At 44.4% G+C, this 22,618-nt stretch overlaps 1 protein-coding gene and 1 long non-coding RNA gene across 4 annotated transcripts in view; both read left to right on the top strand.

The window, feature by feature from the left end:
- NHS (NHS actin remodeling regulator) overlaps positions 1-22,618 on the top strand; it is a 251,881-nt gene that overhangs the window by 98,291 nt on the left and 130,972 nt on the right. The gene's annotated exons all lie outside the window — the stretch shown is intronic.
- Positions 1-22,618, top strand: part of LOC136786747 (uncharacterized) — a 132,510-nt gene that overhangs the window by 97,669 nt on the left and 12,223 nt on the right. Inside the window, exon 2 of the long non-coding RNA XR_010826238.1 lies at positions 1-22,618. This exon is cut by the window's left edge and continues 52,633 nt beyond it; it is cut by the window's right edge and continues 12,223 nt beyond it. This is a non-coding gene — a long non-coding RNA (uncharacterized lncRNA).

Raw genomic sequence — 22,618 nt, 5'->3', positions numbered from 1 at the left:
CAACTATGATGGATGCAAACGCGCCGCAGCTAGCGTTAAATCACAGCTAACTGTGCAGCTGCATCAGCACTGAGCTAACTGCTTGCATATTTACCCACCTTGTCAAGCAGGCTGTGCTGCATGTGCTGAGCTCTGGGCTTTCTTGTCCGTGCTGCTAGCAAGCATCCGAGCCGCTGAGACGTCCCCGTGTGCCTGTGGCCACTTACACCACGGCGATAGCAGCTACGCTCCCAGGTGCTGGCTCTAACACCATTACTCGCAGTCGGCTCGGGATGAGCCCCAGGGACGCTGCTGCCAAGGGAACTGGTTTTGCCCTTCCCGCCGCTGCGGCTGCACATTCCTGCCCCTGTGCTGTAATTCGTTTTTGTTAGATTAGTTTCGGCCTGGATTAGTTCTCCAGGTTCAGTTTGCTGCAGAGCTGAGCAAACGCTTGTGCCAGCACAAGGCAGAGCGGGGATGGAGAGGGACAAAACGGTGCCTTCAGTGAGAAGCAGGGCCAGGGGAACGCAGCCGTGAATTTGTGGCATCTCGCTCTCACTTACTTCTCCTTGTTTGATGAAGAGATACTGCTATTGTGTCTCCTTGTTTGCTTTTAATTTCCTTCCTCGGGCTGATTATAGAAATGAATGAATTGCAATAGGTACTGTCCCTATAGGCCAAGTTACCTCTGGATCAGCCCAGCGGCTTTTTGTTGCAGCATTTTGCTTCGGGGGCTTGATATGAATCACAACCGAAAGGTTTCCCCGCTTTGGCAGAGCACAGCTCCAGCACTCCCCACGTGTACCTGCCGTCCGTTCCCATACGTGCACCCTCCTTGCTGAGCCTGGGACGCAGTGGCTGAACCCCAGCCCTCTGCCTCTGCCCGGGGCTTGGGGCTGGTGCAGAGCAGGAGTTTTATAACATCTTGGTGGCAGTCTGTGAGTCTTGGAGCAGCCCTAGCTTGCATTTACTTCCAGCAGTGCTTTTGCCTTTCATTGCGTATGCTTGCGGGTTCTCTCTGCTGCGGAGGGCAGTCAGGCAGCGCAGCACGCTGCCCCTCAGCTTCAGGTTATGCAGCGCTTTGTCTGGGGGCTCCCGGGAGGGCTTTTCCCCATTTCCTCCACTGCAGAACAAACTGAGGATGGGTTTTATTTTTCTGAGCACATCAGGTCTTCCAGCTCAGCGTGATGTTCGGCATACTGTCAGCTACTTGGGGCCGCTTGTCAAGGAGGGGTGCGGTGCAAGCCGAAAAGCTGCTCTAATTTTTGCGTTATCATTCCTGTTGCAAATGTCATTATTTAATTAGGCTGTGCTGTGCTTCCAGAGGAAATATTTTGAAGGGAAAGCACGGGTGTTCCTGCATATCGTTGCCTTTATTACATCTGGGCCAGCCGAAAGCAACATGCAATAAAAAAGCAGGATCGGTGGCATGGGTCCAAAGAAAGAAATGGCTTCGACAACCTAAGCCTGGCTCCATATTTGGCTGTGATGTGTTGTTCCTCTCTGTGCAGCCCTGTCCATAAAAGGGGAGCTGACCAGTTGTTTTCCAAGAAAAAGCACAATCGCCCTTCCTACAATATATGGCCTAATCCCCGCAGGATCCTTATGAAAGCAAGTTTAGGGGGTTTTAATTCACTGAACGAGTGAGGCCTTTGCAGCATCGCACAGATAGCTGCTGCTTCTCCTCCTTTTTTTCCTAGCGGGGCTTTTGGCAGTATCAAGGAAAGGAACTTTAGCTCTACGTTATTTTTTTTAAAAATAAGCCACACTTGACTCCTCCCATTTTCCAGAGGAAAGTCCCAGCCACTTGACAGATTGCTGCGGTGTTGTGGAAAGGGCTGTCAAATAAATCCCCACGTTTCCTTCTGCTGCTGGTTCATGCACCAACTACTTTCATTTGTTTGTCTTGTGGCCTTTTGTATCCATCAGCAACTTCCTTTGCCAGAGCCTCGAAACTACGCACGTCTTGCTCTGGTGCTGCAGATAGGAAAGCCCAGAATGCTTTGCTGTGTTGGCTTTGCAGTGAAGATTTATTTATTTTACCTTTTAAAAGGTGACTCTAAAGTCAGTATTATTTAAATAATACTGTCTCTAGCTGTTGCCTGTTGCTTTTTTTTAATTGCCAAACTGTTTTTCATGCATTTAAAGGGACTTGTGCTTGTTGGTAACAAGGATATGAAGTGCTTTGACATGAGAAGTACCTCCTGGAGAAAGGACCAGGCTGCCCCTGTTGGACTGCATTAAAATGAACTTTTAAGTTCATTACAGGGGGTAGATCTTGCAGGGAGATGTTACAATAACCAGAAGCCTGTTGTTGCAAACTTTTACGCAAGTAATACCTAATATTTACATAGATAAGATTTAATAACGATACTCGTAGTTGGCCAAGTCCTGCCATGCTTGCCCAGGCTACGTGCAATATCCACCTGGAGAGCAACTGGTTGCTTTCAGGGGAGCTGTTGCATTCGCTGCCCTTGCCAGGACTAATTACTCAAATAGGCCCTTGCAGACGAGGACCTGCTGTCCATCTGACCTGACTTGCAACACTTCCCTGTGGAGCCTGGATGAAGAAGAAGGGTGCCCTGAGCTCCACCTTTGGACTCCCCCTCAAAGCACTGCTGGGGCAGAGATTCAGGTGTCTGGTGGACTGCTGAGAGACCGCCAACAAGCTGTTAACATTGAATGGGGTGAATCTGTCTCTCCTCTACCTGCTTCCAAAAAATAAATGTATACAGCAGTCCTAGAAATTTACTTGTATGGACAGAAAAAGTGCTTTCTAAGCCTTGCAAGATGTTCCTTGTTCACAGCCACCTGTACAAAAACATCCTACATTTTTAGTTTTCTAACTCTGCATTTTTCCTAAATAGGAAAGCAATTGCCAGCTCGACTTTCTGGAAGGCTCATTTGTATCTGATAATTTTTTGCTGAATCTCATCCTACCTTCATAGATGATGTGTTTTTGTTTCAAAGGTGCCTCAGCTTGAGCGTGAAGTCCTCATATGAAGATATTCTCCAGCAGTAATAACAATTATTTTTGTAGAAATAAAAAGATGAAAATCCCCCTAAACAGATTTTTTTTTCTGTTTAGCCAAACAAGTATAAAGGGAAATTAAGGGGGATCTAGGTGGCTGCTATTAGACGTCGTACCCTCTCATATATTTGTACCTTTCCAAATCTCTCTGTCCATTCTAGAGTATTGTGCCTGAGTAGAGTTAAGGTTATGGCTTTTTGTTTGCCTTTGGCTTTCTTTTCTTCTGTGCTGTAACCCAAACAATTTAACAGTCCACTTAAGAGCTCAATTTGACCCCTTATCTCTTCCCAGGTTAGATGTCAGCCCTTTAGAGAGCCCCTGAGGAACCCACCTCTCTCCGCGGCAGTCAGAGCGGGTACAAAGCAGGATGTCTGCTGCTCTGCATAGTCACACGTCGCCAGGGCCCGCAGCACTTAACACTTAGGCTTCTTGCAGGGCAGGAGCTGCAACTTGCAAATGTTCAACAAAAGGAGAAGCAAAAGGCATCGCTTGGCAAGAGGGTGACAGTAGGCAACAGCTGTTGCTCCTGTGCGTGATACGGTGGGTGCCATAAAACCACAAGGTACTGGTGGACCGTGCTCTGCTGCCTGGGGAAGGGAGAGGAGAGTCATTCAAAAGCAGACAAGCGCTGCGGCAAAAGCAGGCAATGGGAACTGGGGACAGGAATTGCTACCCAGACACCTGAGCTACCGCAGTGTGCCCCATGGACAGGCTGCCTTTTTTCAGGCTGAAAAACTGAAGAGCTGCATTGTGAGAGGCTGTGTTTTCCTCCCCCGCTGCTCACCCCTTATCAGCAGCGATGAGCACATTTAAGAACTGCAGTAGTGTGGAAAGCTGTGACTCTGGCATCTCCAGCACACGTGTGCTTATGTGCCAGTGAAAACCTTCTACTCGAGTGTGTAGTAATTGGAATGATTTCTGCAGTGCTCTTGGTAAACACAGGCTGGAGAAGGTCACAGAAAGGACAATATCAAAAGCTCTGGTTGAGACTGTACTTTTATTTCTGTTTATAATGACAGACTTCTCCACTCCCTCCTGTCTCCTTCTGTAGCACCTCCTCTCCTTCCCCAGCATCACCCCTTGCCAATGTCTAACACACTTGAGGGATATAGATGTTAATGTAATGGCTTGGTTTTGTTTGTCCTGGCAGCCAGAGAGGAATTCCACGCTTGGTGGCATGTATTTCAGAGGCACTTAATAATCTTCAGTGCCTCACATTTTCAAGCAGGGCTGCTATGAAGTGCAACAACAGCCTCTGTCCAGCACAATACCTGCGCTGCTGAACCCAGGAGAGTTTCCCAGCATCCACATGTGGGTGCATGCCACAGCCGTGTCCAAACTCCACGTTGGGGCATGACCAGAGCATGCACCGTCCTTTCCCACTCTCTGCTGTGCCAGGGATCCAGGGCACGCAGGCTGGGTGGGAGCCACAGATTGCTTCAGCAGATCTCACGCTTGTCCCCTGAGGCTTGCTTTGGCATGCCCTGCTGGGCAGCCTCAATGTGAGCACTGCAGCGCGTAGGGAAGGTGATGCAGAGAGGATTTGTAATGCTATACGCATGGGAACGGTGCTTGAGTATCAGCTTCACACTGGGGTGTGGGGATAAAGTCAGAGAAGAAGTAAGGGATGCTCCCATGAATGGCTGTTTATATTCTAAAGATAGTGCAGGATCTGGGAACAGCGTGCGCCGGCTCGAGTGAGTAAGTGGTTTGGCTGTCAGATGAAGAGCTGGGTGAGATGCCAGCACACTGGTTATAACTGATGAAGGTAGGAACTGGGAGTTTGGAATGAGGTAGGGCAAAATCCCACAGTTAGATAAAAATGCTGTGCAACAGAGCAGCATAAATCATAATTGCTAGGAAAAGCCCTGTAGGTAAAGGATGTGGGCACAGTAAAAATGCTGCAGCAGCTAAAAAACACCGTAAGGAACAATGGCTTTGAAGCTGTGGTTTCTACAAATATTCAGTAAACCATGCAGAATGAATGCTGGGCATGACTGGCCAGCTGAATCTCAGATATGATTAGTATGGAAGATGAGTGAGGATCTGCAGAAGGACATATGTACTGTGCTAACCTTATCTGCTGAGAGCATCTCTTAAATGAAATAGGTGGAAAAGATTTGCGAAATTATTTTTTTCAGGGGAAAGGTTAGAGAAAAAAAAATCTCTCGTAGCATCCTGTACTTAACGTGTTTTTTTCTTCTGGAGTCTGAACTGCTGTTCTTAGGGTTTATGGTACTGGTAATATATACCACTGTCACATAAAGGGTTTTGGGTGCAACAGTATTTATTCCTTCTAAGAAGACAGTACTGAACTCGTAAGCTGTGTTTCTGCCTGCCATTAGACAGGCATTCTCTCAAAAGCGTGTGCAAGGTTTCTGTGCATGTCTATTTCGTTATTTTCTGGTATAAGTAGTTCTGCATGCAGCACCATATACAAATGTATTATAATTAATTATTCAGACGCCACCACCAAGTGCTCAGAGCTTTATGGAAAAAAAAGTCATGAGCACAAGGTCCTTGCTCCACAGATTTTCTGCACAGAAAAGGGAAGGGTGGAAGGCAATGTGAAGGCCAGCTCTGATAATGTAGTCTCTAAATTTAGTGTTGGAAGGCTGCATCCTCCCTTTTAATATTTTTTGAACTTTGCGTTCTTCGGCTTGTCAAAAGAAAAATGGGATAAATGTTTATCTTCCACAAATGATCTCTGGTTAGGCTTATCTTGACTATAGACTGAAAATCAAAATATAAATCATGAGCCTTTCTTATGTAAATACCCATTGTTAACATTTGTCATACATATAGAGAAAACATTCAAAGTCCTCTCTCATCTTTATGTGGGATGAAAAAAAATCACATGAGTAAGTAATGCTGAAAGGGCTAATATTCTTTGAAGCCTTTGAGCAGCATTCATATCCAAAGAAACCTGAAGGTGAACTGTCTATAAAAATAAATAAGTAAAAATGCTAGGCATACTAATGACCCAGAGCTACCATTTTATAGGAAGCTTCATATTATGATGGCAAAATACTCCTGGCAAAAAAAGATGCCAAGCGCAGTGGGGAGTGGAATTGTGGGATTTCATTTTTCTGTTGTAAGGCATGGTGCTCTCCAAGGGAAAACAAACAGAAAATGGGAAAGTTTACATTGGCCGCATCAGGAGGAGGGCTGAGGAAACCAAAATTTGCTAACAGAGGAAATATTTCAGACTATGCTGTACCCGTGGAGGACTCAGAGATTCTTTTTTGAAAGCTGTCCTTTTGTAAATATGAGGTACTTGGAATTCTCATATATTTGAACCAGCTTTGAGACACTTTTGTGACTGTTGCACTTGTCTGAGAAACTTTGGTGAGGGCTCATGAGGGCTTTTTACTATTTTTTTCTTCTAATTTTGAGATTACCTAGCTCTCAATCACAGCTTGATAAATGTGGCTGAATAGTATCATCACAATCTCAATGACCATGGTGGGTGATGACAGGATCTAGCTAAGCCAAAAAAACAAATTTATGAACTTGGCAGTCTTGACCCTTGTTTGTTTTGAATGTGTCTGGTTTAATGAATCTCCTCTTTCTTTTTTTCTTCTTCACAGTCCAGACTGGTGGCTACTTTTTTTAAAGATGCTTGAATTTTCTTATGTTTTTGATATATTACATGGTAAAGTGGATTCCTTGGCTCTTCAGAACTTCATTTATCTCATGCAATTGCCATCAATCTAAAAGTGCACATAGTGGAAAAATACATAGAGAAGCTCCCACCATCAAGGTGTGCAGTCTGAAATGAGAAGTGAGATTGTGTCTCCAGGAGAAATGGGAGGAACCCCTGCGATAGCAGGGCTGGTGGGCTTTGGTGGCAGAAGCATCGCTTGGTTATTCCCAGGTAATTGTGTCAGTGGTCGTGGGAGATCTCACAGATCTGTTGGTGAAGTAGTTAGAGAATATTTCACACTCATGGGCTATGGGTGGAAGTAAGTGGCTTTTGTAGGCCTGATAGGTTGGTTAAATGTCGGTAAAACATTTCTAGCTGTTGATGATCCTCAGGGTTTTTCTTCTTTCTGAGACCCATGAGTGATCTGTGTCTCCAACAAGCCTACATGCTGTGGTATGGTGTAGTTAGAAGGAAAACTGCAGGATAAAGCAGCTCTTCTCCTCAGTCCTCTGGCCAGGCTTCATCAGCACAGTGTGAGGAGAGGCCCGCCTGTGCACTGTGATCCTGAGCTGCTCTGTGTGCACCCACGGCCTTTGGTGCTGTAGCCTTTGGATATAGAAACACGGAATGGGTTGGGTTGGAAGGGACCTTACAGACCATCTAATTCCAACCCCCCTGCCCTGGGCAGGGACACCTCCCACCAGACCAGGTTGCCCAAAGCCCCATCCAGCCTGGCCTTGAGCACCTCCAGGGATGGGGCATCCACAGCTTCTCTGGGCAGCCTGTTCCACAACCACAGTAAAGAACTTATTCCTTATATCTAATCTAAACCTACCCTCTTTTATTTTAAAGCCATTACTCCTTGTCCTGTCCCTACACTCCCTGGCCAAGAGTCCCTCCCCAGCTTTCTTGTAGGCCCCCTTTAGGTACTGTTAGGCCACTCTGGACTCACTCTAATACTTCCTTTCTGTGCTGGGGGACTCAGAGCTGAAAGCAGGACTCCAGGTAGGGTTTCATGAGAGCATAGTAGAAGGGGAGAATCACCTCCCTCGCCCTGCTGGCCATGCTGGTTTTGATGCAGCCCAGAATATGTTGCTGCTCTTCAGGTTTTATGTCTCCCATAGGTCCTGGGAGAAGGGGCAAGATCTGTACACAACAGAGAGAAATGACTTACCCTGAGCCATGAAGGCAAGTTTTTTGGGGAGGATTTAGTCTAATGTTTCTCTCCATCAAAACATGTAGACGTCTATTATACATTTTTTGTAAGGATAGGTGCTATTACCATCTCCACTCACAGTGGAGATTAGTTCACAACTAATATTTATCTTGGTTTTGCTGGAAATTCTTGTTTCTTACCGTAAGACCCATTTTTTCCTCAGTTTCCACTCCAGCTTCAGCAGCGAGGTGACTGTTACATAGCAGTACAAGTCTGGCACAGCAGGTGCTGTATAAGTAGGCCCCTTACACTTCCCACATCACAGTGGAAATTAACAAAACTTCCCAGTCAAGATAAAGAAAAGTCTAAGTGGGCACCTGTAATACAGAACAGGTCTTTCCTGTGTCTGTTTTCAGTGCTTTTCTCTTTCCTGCTCAAGTGAAAACCAGATCCCTTTGGGCAGGCAAAACCTTTAATCTCTGCCTTCACTATTTTTTCTCTTTTTATCCTTAAAAACAGAACCGTAGTCTGCAAACGAAACCCTCATCCTCCATCACGTTTTCATATTGATTAGGAGCAATGAAGGATGAGCACACTGGGGCTGTGTGGCTGTGCTTTTATCCATCATTGCAGAAAATGCAGGGATGCTGGTGCACGGAAAGGCTCTAGATGAGTTATTGACAGCTGCGGCTTAAGAGCACACAGCTCAGTGTGCAGGACACAGGGGTGCAAGCACTTGTAAAGATGCTTGTGGGAATTTTCCTGCTTGGAGATGACTCGGTACACTGGGAATGTAGCTCCTGGGTGGCATTAGGGCTGCGCCAGTATTGTTTGCTTATTTTTGAGCCGAGACAGCCCAGATGGGCTCCCGAGGAAGCCTCCTGATGAGTCCCCGTGTGCATCTGGAGGGCTGTTTGAATGCACGTTGGTGTTTCAATGCTTTTTCGACGTGAGGTCGGCGTCGCTACACGTGCCCCTGAGTGCAGGGTGGGGAGCTGGGGGGAAATCCGCGTCGAGCTCCGTTAGCTGCTGGGCTGGTGTCAGGAGGATTTACCTAGCTCTGGGGCCTTTTGTGTGGGGATGGTGGCTGGCTTACGAGAGACAATGGCCGTGGAGGCACTGGGGCAGGAGCAGTGGGAGCAGGGACACGGCAGCTGAATGGGCCCAGCCGCCGAGCAGATGGAGGGATCAGCCTGCCAAACAAAAGCAGAGCTGCGGGCAGCACATTGCTCAAAAGCAAGGGGCAGCACAGGGGCCACTGAGGCGGCCGAGTCAGCGGGGCTCAGCGGACAGGACAGTCCGCCCAGAGAGGGGGCCGGGGCTGGCACTGCCCTCGTACCTGCTGGGCTGTGGGTTTAGTGGTGAGCTGAGTGGGTTTGCACTGGATAGTGGGGTGCCAGGGAGGTTATGAGGGCCTGTCCTTGCTGTTTGCACTGATGCGACTCCTGTGCCTTCTTGGGCATGCTTTGGCTTGCAAGGAATTGGGGGTTTTGTTCCAAGGGTAAAATTGTCTTTGCGAATGACCAGTGTTAGTTGGAGGAGGCATCTTTTGTCGTTCAAGTGGTTGGTGTCAGGCCAAGAGTGGGGTGCAAACCTGTGCCTCATGCAGGCAAACCCCACAGATTTGTGGCAGAGGCATGCCAGCAAGGGGTCACAGCAAGCCCTTGCCACCAGCCCTGCTCTGCCAATGATCTTGGAAAGCTTCAGTTTCCAGAGCCATCTGTCAGTCATCTTCCTTTACACCAGGTCCACAAGAAAAATTAAAGAGTTGCTCTGCCTAGTAGCAAACACTTTGCTCATAGCTATTGGGCAAGAGACAGGAGTAGAAACGGAGAGGGAAGATACTACTGCATATCCACCAAATGGTGCTGCTCTGCCCATGCCCTGCTCAGCTCCCTTACGTGTGTCTGAAGGTAATGTGGGAACCTGGAGAAGTTAATAAATGGGTGCTCCTAGGGGCTGGGTAAGGAAGGGCCCACTCTGTAGAAGTGTGTAGGTGGACGACTCCTGAGATCTACCCTAAAGCACTGGAGCCCTCATGGTGGAGAAGATCCCTTAAAATGCCAAGCATTACAGAGACAGAACAAAGGCCAGTCCTGTCATATAATGCCTATAGATGATTTTCTCCAAATATAAAATAATGATCTTCTTTTACAGGCATTAGCTTTGCAAAATGTTTCTTGCAAATCAGACTATTCTGAAGTAGCCTTGATTTTAGAATACATTTTTTCATTTAATTGGTAGAGGAAGTTATTTTTCATAGAAACATAGAATCATTTAGGTTGGAAAAGACCTCCATTTTCATTTTTATGGTAAAATTTCACAGAGTGAGTGACTACCAAAATGTCACCCACTGTGACGGGTGTTATTATCAGAGAACTACATTTTGTTTAAATGAAGGAATGACAGTGTGATGCAATACAGAAATGAATGCACATTTAAAACAAACATGCCTTCCAAACTTTGTCCTCTAATTAACCTGACAGGTAAGATTGATTTCTTTTAGAAGTTGTGAGATTTAGGGACTATTTAGATTGGCCAGCCTGCATTCTGCAGCTGTAGGCATTTGAGTGGCCATCCAAGGGTCACCCTGGCCCCTCTGGTACCCTGAAATCATCCCATTCTTGCCTTGTCTCTTGGTGACGCAGCACAGCTGCTCCCTTCAGGCTTGTGGTGAGCATGGCTGCCCGCTTGGATCAGCAAAGTACCAAGCACAACCTGGGAGAGCCATGTTCTCCAGACAGCTTAGACTTCACAAACACACTTTTCCCTCTTGGAACAAGGTCCTTCTCTTTGAAGACACCAAGATACATCCTTCTGCCCTGAGTGAAGGAATAAGTCCTGTGAGGCACCAGGGTATGAACTCTGCCAGTGGAAGGGCTGTCCAGTTTTAGCTAAAGATGGCTATAAGGGAAATAGCAGCTACATAGGAAAAAGTAAGGAAAGGGATCTTCTGAGTTGCTTTGAAGACTTTCCAGGACCTCACTGCTCTAAAACCTAGGGAGCTTCTAATTTCTGGCCTAAATTTATTTTGACCAGGTTATAACTTTTTATTCTTGAGCCAGCTTCAATAACCTGTCTTTGTCTTGGCTTTTATCTCCACAATGAATTTAGAGAAGGCATGTATATAATCCCTTGGCCTTCATTTTGCCAAACTAAAGCTGAAGTCTTCTCTCCTCCTGTAAAATAGATTCACAGATGCCCAGTTCCTAGTAGTTTTTCTGTTCCAGAGCTGAGCTAGAGAGCCTTCTTGGAAATGTTGTCCCAAAAGGGCTTAGTGATTTTGTAATGCTATGACCCTTCACATTTTGTCACTTCTACTAGGCTAACTGGGAAGGTGGAGTGTGCTTATAAATGTATGTATGAATATGCAGAGTTCATGCATGCATGCTTATTTCTGATCTGATGTTTGGGAATTGTTATATATACCACATTTTGGTTCAGGTAAGGCCTTACCTATATTCACTTGAACCGCTTGACTTATTTTTTACTCCTTACTATACCAAAGGACACAAATAACTTTGTAATTTCATAAAGGACCAAGTTGAAATTACACATCACAGTTCAGTATAGAAAAGGCCCCAAATGCAGCTGTGAAAATCCCACTGATCTCCTGTTTTCATCTCATACAGAGAAATAGTTGCTGAAGTAATTTTACCCCTGTCAGAGAAGCAAGTGAAAGGAAATGTTTCCAGGAAAGTTGGTATTTCAGAGATACAAGGTTTCAGAGGAATTAAAAAAGGTTAGTATTTTAAAGCAGCTGGTGTTGCCAACCAACAGGCTATTTTGCCATCCAGTCTTTCTAATTTTGATTGCGAAGAGTATTGCCAGCTTGAATGATGGGGCATATGGGACTGCAGGGTTTTTTTTAAGCAGTGATGAAAAATGAGAGTAAATAAAAGAAAAATATGTTCATGAGCAAAGGGTAGCAGCCACTGAAAATGCCCCTTTATTCCAACCTCGTCCTGGAAGGTTTGTGCATCCTAACTATCTGCAGTGCCTCAGAGCTTCTGCCATGCAGCTTGGCATGGGAATCCGTTTGTTTTGGTTTCAGTGGGTATTAGGCATGCTTCGTCTTAATAGTCCCTCCATTTGGAAGCTGAAAATCATCTCACTGAGCTCCAAAAGCCATTTTCTTTCAAAGGTAGTCTCCAGGGCTACCTAATGTTATTTAGCATATAAAAATGCTGCATATTTTGTCTCTGTTTTTACAATATAATGGTTTAACTAGTGGCAAGAATGCTCAAGCCAGCCCATGGCACACTTTATTTTCCAAGAGAGAAACTGGAAATATCTATGCCAAAAGAACCAGATGGTGCTGTCTGCTTGTGTTCAGGAGCTGGGCTGGTGATGCTCCCACGGAGCAAGGGGTGACAATCACATTTGAGGGTTGAGACAGCTTATAGAGGATCTCAAAATCTGCCTTTAGATGCAGAGTTAAGTCATCTTGTCTTCGAATAGGTGAAAAAGAGGTATTAGAGTCTTACAAAAACAATAGTGCTAGAAGGTGGGATCCTCCATTGTGGCTGATCAAGGGTCACTGGAAGAATATACAGTCCAAAAGTGGGTTTTCAGCTCCTGTTATGTACCTAAGCTTAGAGCTGACTGAAACCTAGGCTGTCTTTTGGCACAGATTAGGCGAGTCTCAGGTCTGCTCTGCCATTTGCTGGCTACCCACAAGTGCAAATGGTAGTCATGTCAAGCAGAGGGAAACTGGCCAAGTGAAAGGATGTTTGGGCTGTGTGCCATTTCCCCAAATATGTTTATGACAGCTTTGCACTGCCAGACTCTTGTTAGTGACTCTAGTCCCAAATCTTCTTATAAACAGAATGCTAGCTCTTTTGAGATAACTAATCTCAGCAGAAAGGCAAACTAGGGATACTTTCTGAAGTTGTGCATCATGGAGAAGATCTTTCTGCTTCCATGTGACAGAAGTTAAGACTTGTAACGTGGCCATATAGTTCCCCCTGACGATCACATTGAACAAAGCGCTCTCATAAAAGCCCTTTCTTCTTACCTTTGATATGACCCCAAGAGATCTCCAGTCAGCTTTTGAGCCTCTCATGTTGCCAAGAGTTTAATAGCTTCTAGATCTAGAAGAAGAATGAGGGCATCCCAGCTGATTGATACGCCATGCTCATTTCAACAGAATATGCCGAGTCCCAAGAGTCGAAGGTGTTAACGTGACCTTGATGCGGGGTCGTGTTTAATGGTCAAGTGAGATTTGAGAGCTTGAGCATAAGAAACTCTGCCTGCTTGGGCGTATAGCCAACAACTTCCATTAAAGTCTCTTACTTATAAAGACTTCAGATTATCACATAATATTCACTTTATAATACTGTGTTGTTAAAGATACGGATGAAAAGGCAGGGGAGCAGCTGAAAGCATCTGAAAGGTGTTGTATGGCCAGATCTCATTTTACTTTTGAACTGCATTCTGTTTTGCTTCAGCTACAAAGCTTTAAAAGGAAAACCCTGTTTGAGAACTTTGAATTGGCATTAAATGTGGTATTAAAGACCATCTTGTTGGAAGGCAAAGTCATCCAAGATAAACTGGTGTAGTTGCTGCTGCTTTTTTGGTAACAATCTATTCTTGCTTGAAAGATAAAGAGGAGAAAAAAGGCAAATACAAATGATACAAAATGCTACTTCCATTTCTGTTGCTGAGCATTCTGGCAGCACAGGGAGAAGGCTGAGCATAGCCTTATCAGTCACTCCAAGACTTGGCAAATTAGGACCAGCATAAAGCTGTTTATGACTGCTTTTAGCTAGCTTTTCAGTTACGGGCTTACTGCAAAATTGCCAGAGAAATACTGTTGACAGCTGCCTGGGCTTCTTTAAACAAAGGGAGAAAAGGGAGTTAAGAAAACAACAAGCGATAGGACAAGAGGAAATGGCCTCAGTTTGCACCAGGGGAGGTTTAGGTTGAATATTAGGAAAAAATTCTTCAATGAAAGGGTTGTGAAGCATTGGAACAGACTGCACAGGGAAGTGTGATTGAGTCACCATCCCTGGAGGTATTCAAAATGTAGATGTGGTGCTCAGAGACCTGGTTTAGCAGTAGACTTGACAGTGCTAGGTTAACAGTTGGACCTGATGATCTTAGAGGTCTTTTCCAACCTAAATGATTCTGTGGTTCTGTGGTAAGAATTGGAAGAACCTTTCCTCTCATTTTTCATCAGGGCTAGGACCAGTATTTGTTGAGCAAATTTTGTTGGGCTGTTTTTTGACTCTGACATCTTGCCTGCTACTGGAAGGGGGTTTCTCTGGATGGGTTCAGTCCCTTCATAGAAGCTGTAGCCAGGAGATAAATTTCAAGGTTTAATCCATTAAAAAGATGTCCATCTTGGAGGATCTTTCATTTTGTCAGTATGTTGTTGTATTGATACGACCTGTAATTTAAAGTTGGCAAATGAGACTTGCCTACCTATTCTCAGTTGAAATCGAGTGGATTTCCTGAGGGTGGACGAGAAGGGAGCTTGTTCCATTGAGCTCATTGTGCCAGGCTGCCATGTTGCAAAGGAAGCCTTTTTATAACTACTAGAAAAGCTTTTTCCTCAGTTCCCCCACTCCTGCTTTTCTTAAATCACTGCTGCTACGAGTCAATCACCCAAGATCCATCGTAATTACAGCCACAAGAATTTGACCTCACATCTATTTTAAATTCCTGTTGGTAGGGAGCTGTTTTCAGGCACTCTTTGAATCTCTTTCTCCTCAGAAACGGGCTTTTAGACTGTCATGTGTGAGAGGAAGACAGATGAAGATGCACGCACCATTTAATTTGATGGAACCATAATTTGGCAAAGGAAGAGTGGATATGGGCATAAACTTTGCTTACACTCTTAAGAAAAATGAAAGAAAATAAAAATTGTATGCCTGACGCTGCACCACAGTTTCACACCTGCACCATCTCATGTATTTCTGTATATGCATTTTCAGCCATAATGTGAATCGCACAACTTGTGTCTACCAAGTCAGTTTGAATTTTAAGTTTCATTTACATGGGCTTAAGGATAAAAATTACTGTCTATCTGTCTTCTTTACGTCTCTCTCTCTGTGCACACACATCAATGGTGAAATGGATTGCAGAAATTTATGAGCAAAAATCTCATGAAAACTGGAATAGGTTACGCAATAAACTTTTAACTGTATGAATAGAAGTTTATTGGTGCTTCATTGCATCTTTCAACACTGAATTTGAGATTATGAAGCATGAATAAAAATTGTAATTGTGAAGTTTCTAAACAACAGCCGTTGGAGGTTGGTACTGAGGCTTGAGAGAATAGCTATTTGATTTTGTCGTGAAATTGAATGAACCAGTCAGAAAAACCTAATGGGATGTATTCATTCAGGAATTAATTATTGATCACCAGAACAAACCAAAACATTCCCACGTATAAAGAGAGATTATTCAGTTTAATCTGATTGCCAGTGTACTGACTATCAAAAGAAGATGAAGCCAGACTCTTCTCATTGGTATCCAGAGACAGGACAAGCTGGGCACAGGCTGAAGCAACAACAAAAAAATCCATTTGAATGTAAGAAAAAGCTTTTCTGTGGTGTGTTCAAACACTGGATCATGTTGCCCAGAAAGGCTGTGTAGTCTCTATCCATGGAGATGCTCAAATCCTGAGTGGACGCGGCTCTGAGCAACTTGCCACAGCTGCCCCTGCTCTGATCGGGGTTGGACTGGACATTCTCCAGAGGTGCTCTCCAGCCTTAGCTGGCTTGCGACTCTGATCCAGAGGGCTTCTGTCCCCTGTGGCTGGTCAGTGCTGTACTGGAAATTCTTTCTTCTGAGGGACTACCTGAAAACCAGTTTTCTGGTCTATGTTTTAAAGTTAGACACCTAAATCTAAACTGGTTGTCTTGGCTTCTGTTATGATCAGTAGCTTTTCATGGAAGAGCCACCTCTCCTGTGTGCTAGGTGTTTAAGGTCGATGAGATATGTTGTCTTATGAAGTCCTCTAGCTCAGACTTAGAGGTCCAGATTTTACACCCCCAAAGTTGGGTGATTCCTACCGCGAGTTTCTCTCAGTGGTTGCCCAACCGTAATGTATGCAAAATGAGCAAGCACTTGTGAAATACCAACCATAAATGCACTGTGCCTGACGCATTTTCTCCATGTTCAAAGCAGGAACAGTGACACTGAGCCAGGTTTGAAAAGCATCTCAAGAAACAGGAATGGAGGAGATTCCCTGGGGGACTCTGTGCCTCTGTCTAGAGTGGTTCAGAGCAGCAAGAGTAGGCATGTAAAGAAAAAAAAAACAAACTCAGTGCTGAGAACTTGGCCCCACATTGTGCATGTTGCAGGGGCTTACCACGTCTAGCTGCATGGATTGAACACCCTTTAGTAGTTGGATCATACTAGGTGTGTTCCTGAAGCAAATCTTGCATTTTAGTATTTTTCTGAAAGAAATCCAGTTTGTGTGCTCCCAAAGCCATCTGTGATGCGAAGCAAGGCATGGCAGGTGGGGAGAGGGGGGAGATTCACTTGTAAAGCACACTGGTGATCCAAACACAAGAATGCAGGTGCACCAAATGAATGCTAGAGACCATAATTTTTAAAAAACAGCAACAAAGTGCATTATTACATGGTTAACAAAGCTATCATAAGAAAGATGATAATAGAGCAAGGGGTGTTTTTATCAATACATGGTTGATTCTACCTAAAATATAATTTCAGAGGTACTGAAAATGTTCTAGAAAATTGATTAAGTTAGATGAGTATTTTTGACAGAAAGGAGGTGGATGTGGAACTTTAACAAAGTCAAAACATTCCATTGAAGCATTTTTCTGAACATGGAAACATGTCATTTTCAGATTTTCTAAATGAAACTTTTCAGCTTTTAATTCTGAAACAGTATGTTCATTTAAATACATGATCTGAATTTTGAAAAATCATAGAAGAAGAAGGGCTTTAAACTGTGCTAAGTATACCAAAACAGAAGAAAGGGTTTGGTTTCAGTATACATCGATATAGACAACATCTTTTTGTGATACATCCTTTTTTTTTTTTTTTTTTTGGCTGGGGGTGGGTGAAGAGAAAGAAAATTGGGTGAACAAAAGAGGTTCGCGCCTAGAGTTTAGGTTGGTCAGTGGAAGTATCTCGGTAATATCCATACCACTCGACAATTGCTTGTGGTGCTTATTCAGTTCTGCAAAATGCAGCAGAGAGTTTTGTAGGCAAGAATATGGTTTCTCTAAGTAAATTCTATCAATTATTTTCTGCCTTCATTTCAGAGAAAAAAAATAATAAATCAGGGGATATGCTATAGGAAACTCTGCCTAGCTTTGTGGCATGGATTTAGACCATATGCTTATATAGGTAATTGTGGCTTCTCTGCTCTTGTACAGTAGGGGTTTCCAGGGATGTCACTGCATTTAGTTGTGCCCTGTGCGTTCTCATACCATGGTTTTTACAATTGCTTTCTGGAAGTTGTTTTTCTCTCAAGGAATAAGCTGCACTGGCAGCTACAGCTCAGCCACAGACCTCTCAACCTTGAAGTTAGTTCCACTTTCATGTTAAATACGATAAAGCTAATTCCAAGTGACTGCCTATAATAAAATAGGATCATTTTCCTTCCATCCCTTTTGTAGGTGTTGCTATTAAGTTCTTCCTGGTTAAAAACTTCACCTGTGAACAAATCCACTCCTTTCATCAGTCTGCATGTTAAAGAATTTCTGTGTGGAGGAGCTTTTCTCTAGCTCAGGTGTGCCTTTAGGCTGTTTTTCCCCTCCTGGGTCCTGCCCCCTGCCCAAAAACGGGGTGTAAGAGTTCAGTTACCACCAACGCCATGCCGTGAACCCACTGCGCTGCAAGGGACCCTCCCTTTGCAGCCCTCCCCTTTGCCTTTGCCCATGATGGGACCCAGAGCACCCCATGGCACTAGGAAAGTGCCTGTAGGGTGCAGAGAGGAGCTCCTGGCAGTTACTTTCTTCCCGTGTAGTGACACGGGTAAATTCACACATTGGCGCAACTTCTCTTGGACACACGTAAGACTTTCAGAAATACGCAGAAGAGGAGATTTCCCTAAAAATGACACCAAAATGTCAAAGAAATTCACACCTGCATTTTGCTTGTCTGCTGCTCATCTCGTGGATCACTCGGCTTATCCAGAAATGGAGAGCCTGGGTATCTCAGCGTGGCATGTTCCGTCCTGCCACGGAGGAGAAAATACCGCAATTCACCTTCTGTTTTAATATAGGTCATGCGTGTTGCAGCAGAGCAACTGAGGAAACGTGAGCTGAACGGGTTTGGGGATGGTCCTGAGAGAAATAACAAGCAGTTTGCTTTGTTTCTACCTCACTATCTTCCCTTTTTTTTCATTCTCCTCCTCCTTCCCTCCACTATCCTCCTTCCCAAACCCGATGAGGTACAAAACAAATGCCACTGCTGTCAGAAATGTGCTGGTGCTGGCTCTGTTGTCTGTCAGCTCCTACTCACTTCAGAGCCTACAGAGTTTAGATACTTGCCGCACACACAAAGTTCAGGGGGTTTCATCTGTCAGACCATGGCTCTCTACAATGGTGCACTTCTTTGATGCCTGCATTCCTGTCCTTACCTACTTATGTACCTGATGCATGCACAGCTACTGGGGAGCTGGAGGGAGGAGATGCACTGGCCTGCTTTAGCTTGGCTATAAGTGAGACTGGATTTTTAAGACATTGAATACTTGGAGCATACCGTATCTGTCACTATTCATACGTGAGTGTGTGTTTGTGTGGGTCTAAGCATTTATTTTTTTGAGATTTTTGACAGGCGTGGCCAGTCTTGCATCAAAGCAGAACCAGAATAGTGTCAGTACAGAGCTCTGAAGGCCTGGGGAGATAAAGCTACAGGGGAACATCTCATTTACTGGCAGAAATCGAGGAGGAGATTGCCGTGTTATTCATTTAGGCAACATTATAGCCATGATTTTAGGGTCTTTACTACATATATGTGTTTAACAACTTAACATTATGGATTCATTGTTGTTGAATGTGGGACTCTCAGGGCAGGTGACCGGGGAGCAAGACATTGGGATGACCTGGAGGAAAGCAGATAGATGAAACCCAAATCCCCCATTGGTGCTCTGTGGGAATTGGTCAAAATGTTCACAGTGAGTGAAACTGAGTCAGTAATTCCCTCCCCCTGTTCAGGAAAAGATGGAAGAATGGCACCGTGATGGTTTTGGTGCTCCGCGGCGCTCACTGTGAGGACCTGGGAAGAGGAGCCCTGGGCCGGTCTGTCACCAACTCTTATCTTCACAGCACACAGCTACTTCTCCCAGGAGAAGTGCAAGCCAGTCCTGATAAAGGGGAAAAACCCAGAAGTGAGCATCAAATGTCCTCTTTCATTTCAGCTGCTCTCCAGGTTGTCATGCACCTAATTGTCTGTTTATTTGCCCCTGGAGCATTTAGTTCCAGAGTATGTGATTACGTACTACTTTTTTGGCCCTGGTTGGAGACAGCGAGTGGGTGTGTTTGTTCTGGTAGCTTTAGGGTAAGAAATAGCAAAAGAGGTACCGTCTCCTCTGTTGTCGGGAGGAAGGTGAGCACTAATTCGGTTATTACAACAGACTCTGTTATGGGGTTGCTGACTCCATGCATGGGCATGCACAAGTACAGGGAAGAACAGGGAAAGGAGTAAAACGAAACAGAAGAGAAGTGCTGAACATGTTTGAACGTTAATTTTCAAGGCGGTCTTCTTCATTTCACAGGGGATGTTGCCAGTTGCATGTTAAGGATAATTCACCCATAAAATGGAGCCCATCTCCGGGGTGGCATCTGGTAGTCATTTCTCAGCACACCACACCGGTTTTCATGTCATTATGTTCTGGGGGAAGGGAGGGGAAATGGCTGTGAGCTTGGTGTTTAAAGCTCTGAGCAGCGTACGATCAGCAAGAGAATAATCTTCTGGCATGCAGGTAATAGCAGATGTGACACCCGGTAATGCAGCTTGCTCCTGGAGCGCTCTGAGCCACGATGGAACAATTTTCTTTAAAAACGTAAGACCATAATATTTCCAGATCCTTTGGAACCGGAGTCTAGGTGAGCAGCAAAGAGGAAAGCTTAATTTTCATATTTGGCTAGGGTAGCTTTAGGTTTCTGGTAGCAGTTTCCTCACTCCTTACCTCATGGCTTATTCCCATAGGAAGACTTGGAAGGTATGCAGTGGGGAAGGTGCTCAGCCCCACACTAATAACCACAGATGAGCACAATCTATAAAATCAGGGGCGCAGTCATTTTCTTCTCCCTTCTCCTGCCTTCTCTTAGCCAAGCCTCAATCTTTCCAATTCTGTCTGTTGAGATCATATCATTTTTTCTGCTGACTGTCCCTAGAAAGGAGGGGAACTCTTTTCTCCACTTTCCCAGAAGGCAAAGGAGAAAGACAAGAAAATGGGAAAAATAAGGCTTCTACCCAGATTTGCCTGCAAGCCTCAAGCAGACCTATAAAAGAAAAAGTGCTTTCAAAGATGGAGGAGTCCCCAGGACAGAAGCTGCTGGTGGCATGCAGAAGGGTTCAGGGGAGCCCAGGTGGAGAGCCCCAGGTGCCTGGGACCCCCAGGTGCCCCAGTGGTGCTTTTGGTGGCAGGGCAAAAGCACCCCATGTTGCTGCCCCTCTCCTTTCAGCTGACTGCAGCGTGACTGACTGCAGCCTAACATAGCTTCCCCTATGTTTTATGATCTCATCCGGGGAATGGTGAATGTTTTCTCTTGGGGTGGGTTGTTTTTTGGGGTTGGGTTGTTTTGTGTTTTTTTGTTTTGTTTTGTTTATTTATTTATTTATTTATTTATTTATTTGTGATGACAGGACAGTTCCTGAGATGATCAAATTAAGCAACATCACTAATGGCATTTTTGTTTCTTCTTTATTTTCGCTCATTCCCCATTTTCTCCATGTTTGTGGATAGATTTTAAACACAATATTCAGTGTCACTGAAAGCAATTCCTGAGTGCTGGGAGAACCAGCACACCACAGGAACCTTCCTGCAATTTAGAAGAGGCTGGGGAAGAAGAGAGGAGAAGAGCAGCTGTTATCATAACTGAAATAGGCTTCAGGACACAGCTGACTTCTGTGGAAGAAAAAGGGCCATACACAGATAAACTTCCATAATCATGAAGAAACTAAAAGGAAGAGGTCCTGAGTCCATAGGTGAAATTCAGGAGGATTGCATCATTGCCTGTTGGCTTATTTGTTTTAGGCAAGGTTGGGTTGAGAGGGAAAAGTGTGCCACAGGAACATGCTTCGATTATTTTCCACCATGACCAGTTTGCAAGTTCTTGCATATTTTTCCTATATAAAGAGGGGAAAAAATCTTCAGGAGTGAGCTAACGGATATAGGATCATCAAAATGGCTGGCTGTCGTTTCATGGCTCTGACTGTAGGGAATTTCTATACACCTGTGCTTGTCTGGGTATACTTGGTACCCAGCAAAATAAACCTCTTAGCCCTGCTTCATCAAGTTGCATGGGATCAGCCACAAACACAAAGTTAATTCCAATGAAATCAGTCAACCTACTAACGTACTTAAAGGTAGGCATACACTTAAATACCTTGTTGAACAAGGGCCAGACTACCTACACGTAAGAACAGTCAATGGCTTTCATCTTTTGGCACAGAAAATATGTTGGGGGAAAAAACAAAAGCTTTCCTCCATTTTTGGAAAGCAGGTAGGAAAAGCTTCTTCCCCCCCAAAATAAATATAATCTTACATCATTAGAGGTAATTCGTATCCATATGCAAAATACAAGAGGAATAGCTGGAGGGCAGTAACTTCTTTGCTAGTATGGTCATATCTCTTAGAGCAATTCTGTAGTAGGGAGGTGGTTATCCAGGTGCAGAGTAAATTATAAATAAAGATAACAATTCTACAACTTTTGTTTTGGTGCTGTAAATATCGGATTACATGTTGTGTCATAGATCAGTGAAAAGAAAGTTAGGGAGCAAAGCATTCCTGCTTTTTCAGCAGTAGTGAGAGGTCTTGTGTTTCATGTGGAGGAGAGAAAGAGGCACGGTTAGGGGGTTGTTTTGTTTTTATTTTGTGGTGAAACTTGGCAACCCCAACCTAAAGACACTTCTATGGCTTTCCACATCCAGTGGTGCACAGCAGATGAGACATGGTGTCCTAAGAATCTCCTCTGGGTTAGTGAAGCCACCTGAGCTGAGTTTGTGCCAAGGGGGTGTTCAGACTGTTAGCTTAGTACATCTGTAGCCCCATCTGTCTGTGGGTAGGATCTCATTTTTCTTTGTTAACTAATTTCATGATTCATCTAGAGAGCAGTTACACTTCAGAGTCTTTACGCTCTCTTTGTGTCCCATTCAAATTTTTCAGGAGCTTCCATCCCTTCCGTTATTTCTGGGTTTTGTACCAAAATTGTGGCTTTCTTCCTGCCTGTTGTTTCTCAACTTCTTCTCAACCCTCTTCAGCCCCATGGGGTTCACGTCCAAACTATAGACTTCCTATAGAACTTTTCAACAAATCAAGACCCCTTTTATGATTGGTTTTGTTTCAATGTATGGTGATCTACCAATGGGGTCACATAGAGAGTGAATGTACATTTTTATTTCAGTCTTCAGCTGTCTGTGAAAGAAGCACTTGCTTCTTGCTCGTGTAATGTTTGAATTAAAGATGAAGGAGTGGAGGTTTTATTTGTTTGGTTTTGTTTTTTTAACTAAAGAGAAGATCACTTATTTTCACTCACATTGGTCGAGCATTGCCTATGTTTCCTTTGTGACTAAAGATGAGTGACAGGGGACTTAGCAGCCAGAGAGGGAATGGGATCAGTTTGGTGGTCCCTGTAAAACCCCAGGTTTTTATAAT

Source organism: Anser cygnoides, chromosome 1 (genome assembly GCF_040182565.1).
Source record: "Anser cygnoides isolate HZ-2024a breed goose chromosome 1, Taihu_goose_T2T_genome, whole genome shotgun sequence".
In the NCBI taxonomy this organism is placed as follows: domain Eukaryota; kingdom Metazoa; phylum Chordata; class Aves; order Anseriformes; family Anatidae; genus Anser; species Anser cygnoides.
Note: the sequence above shows the minus strand (reverse complement) of the source record. Positions and strands in the feature narration are given on the sequence as shown.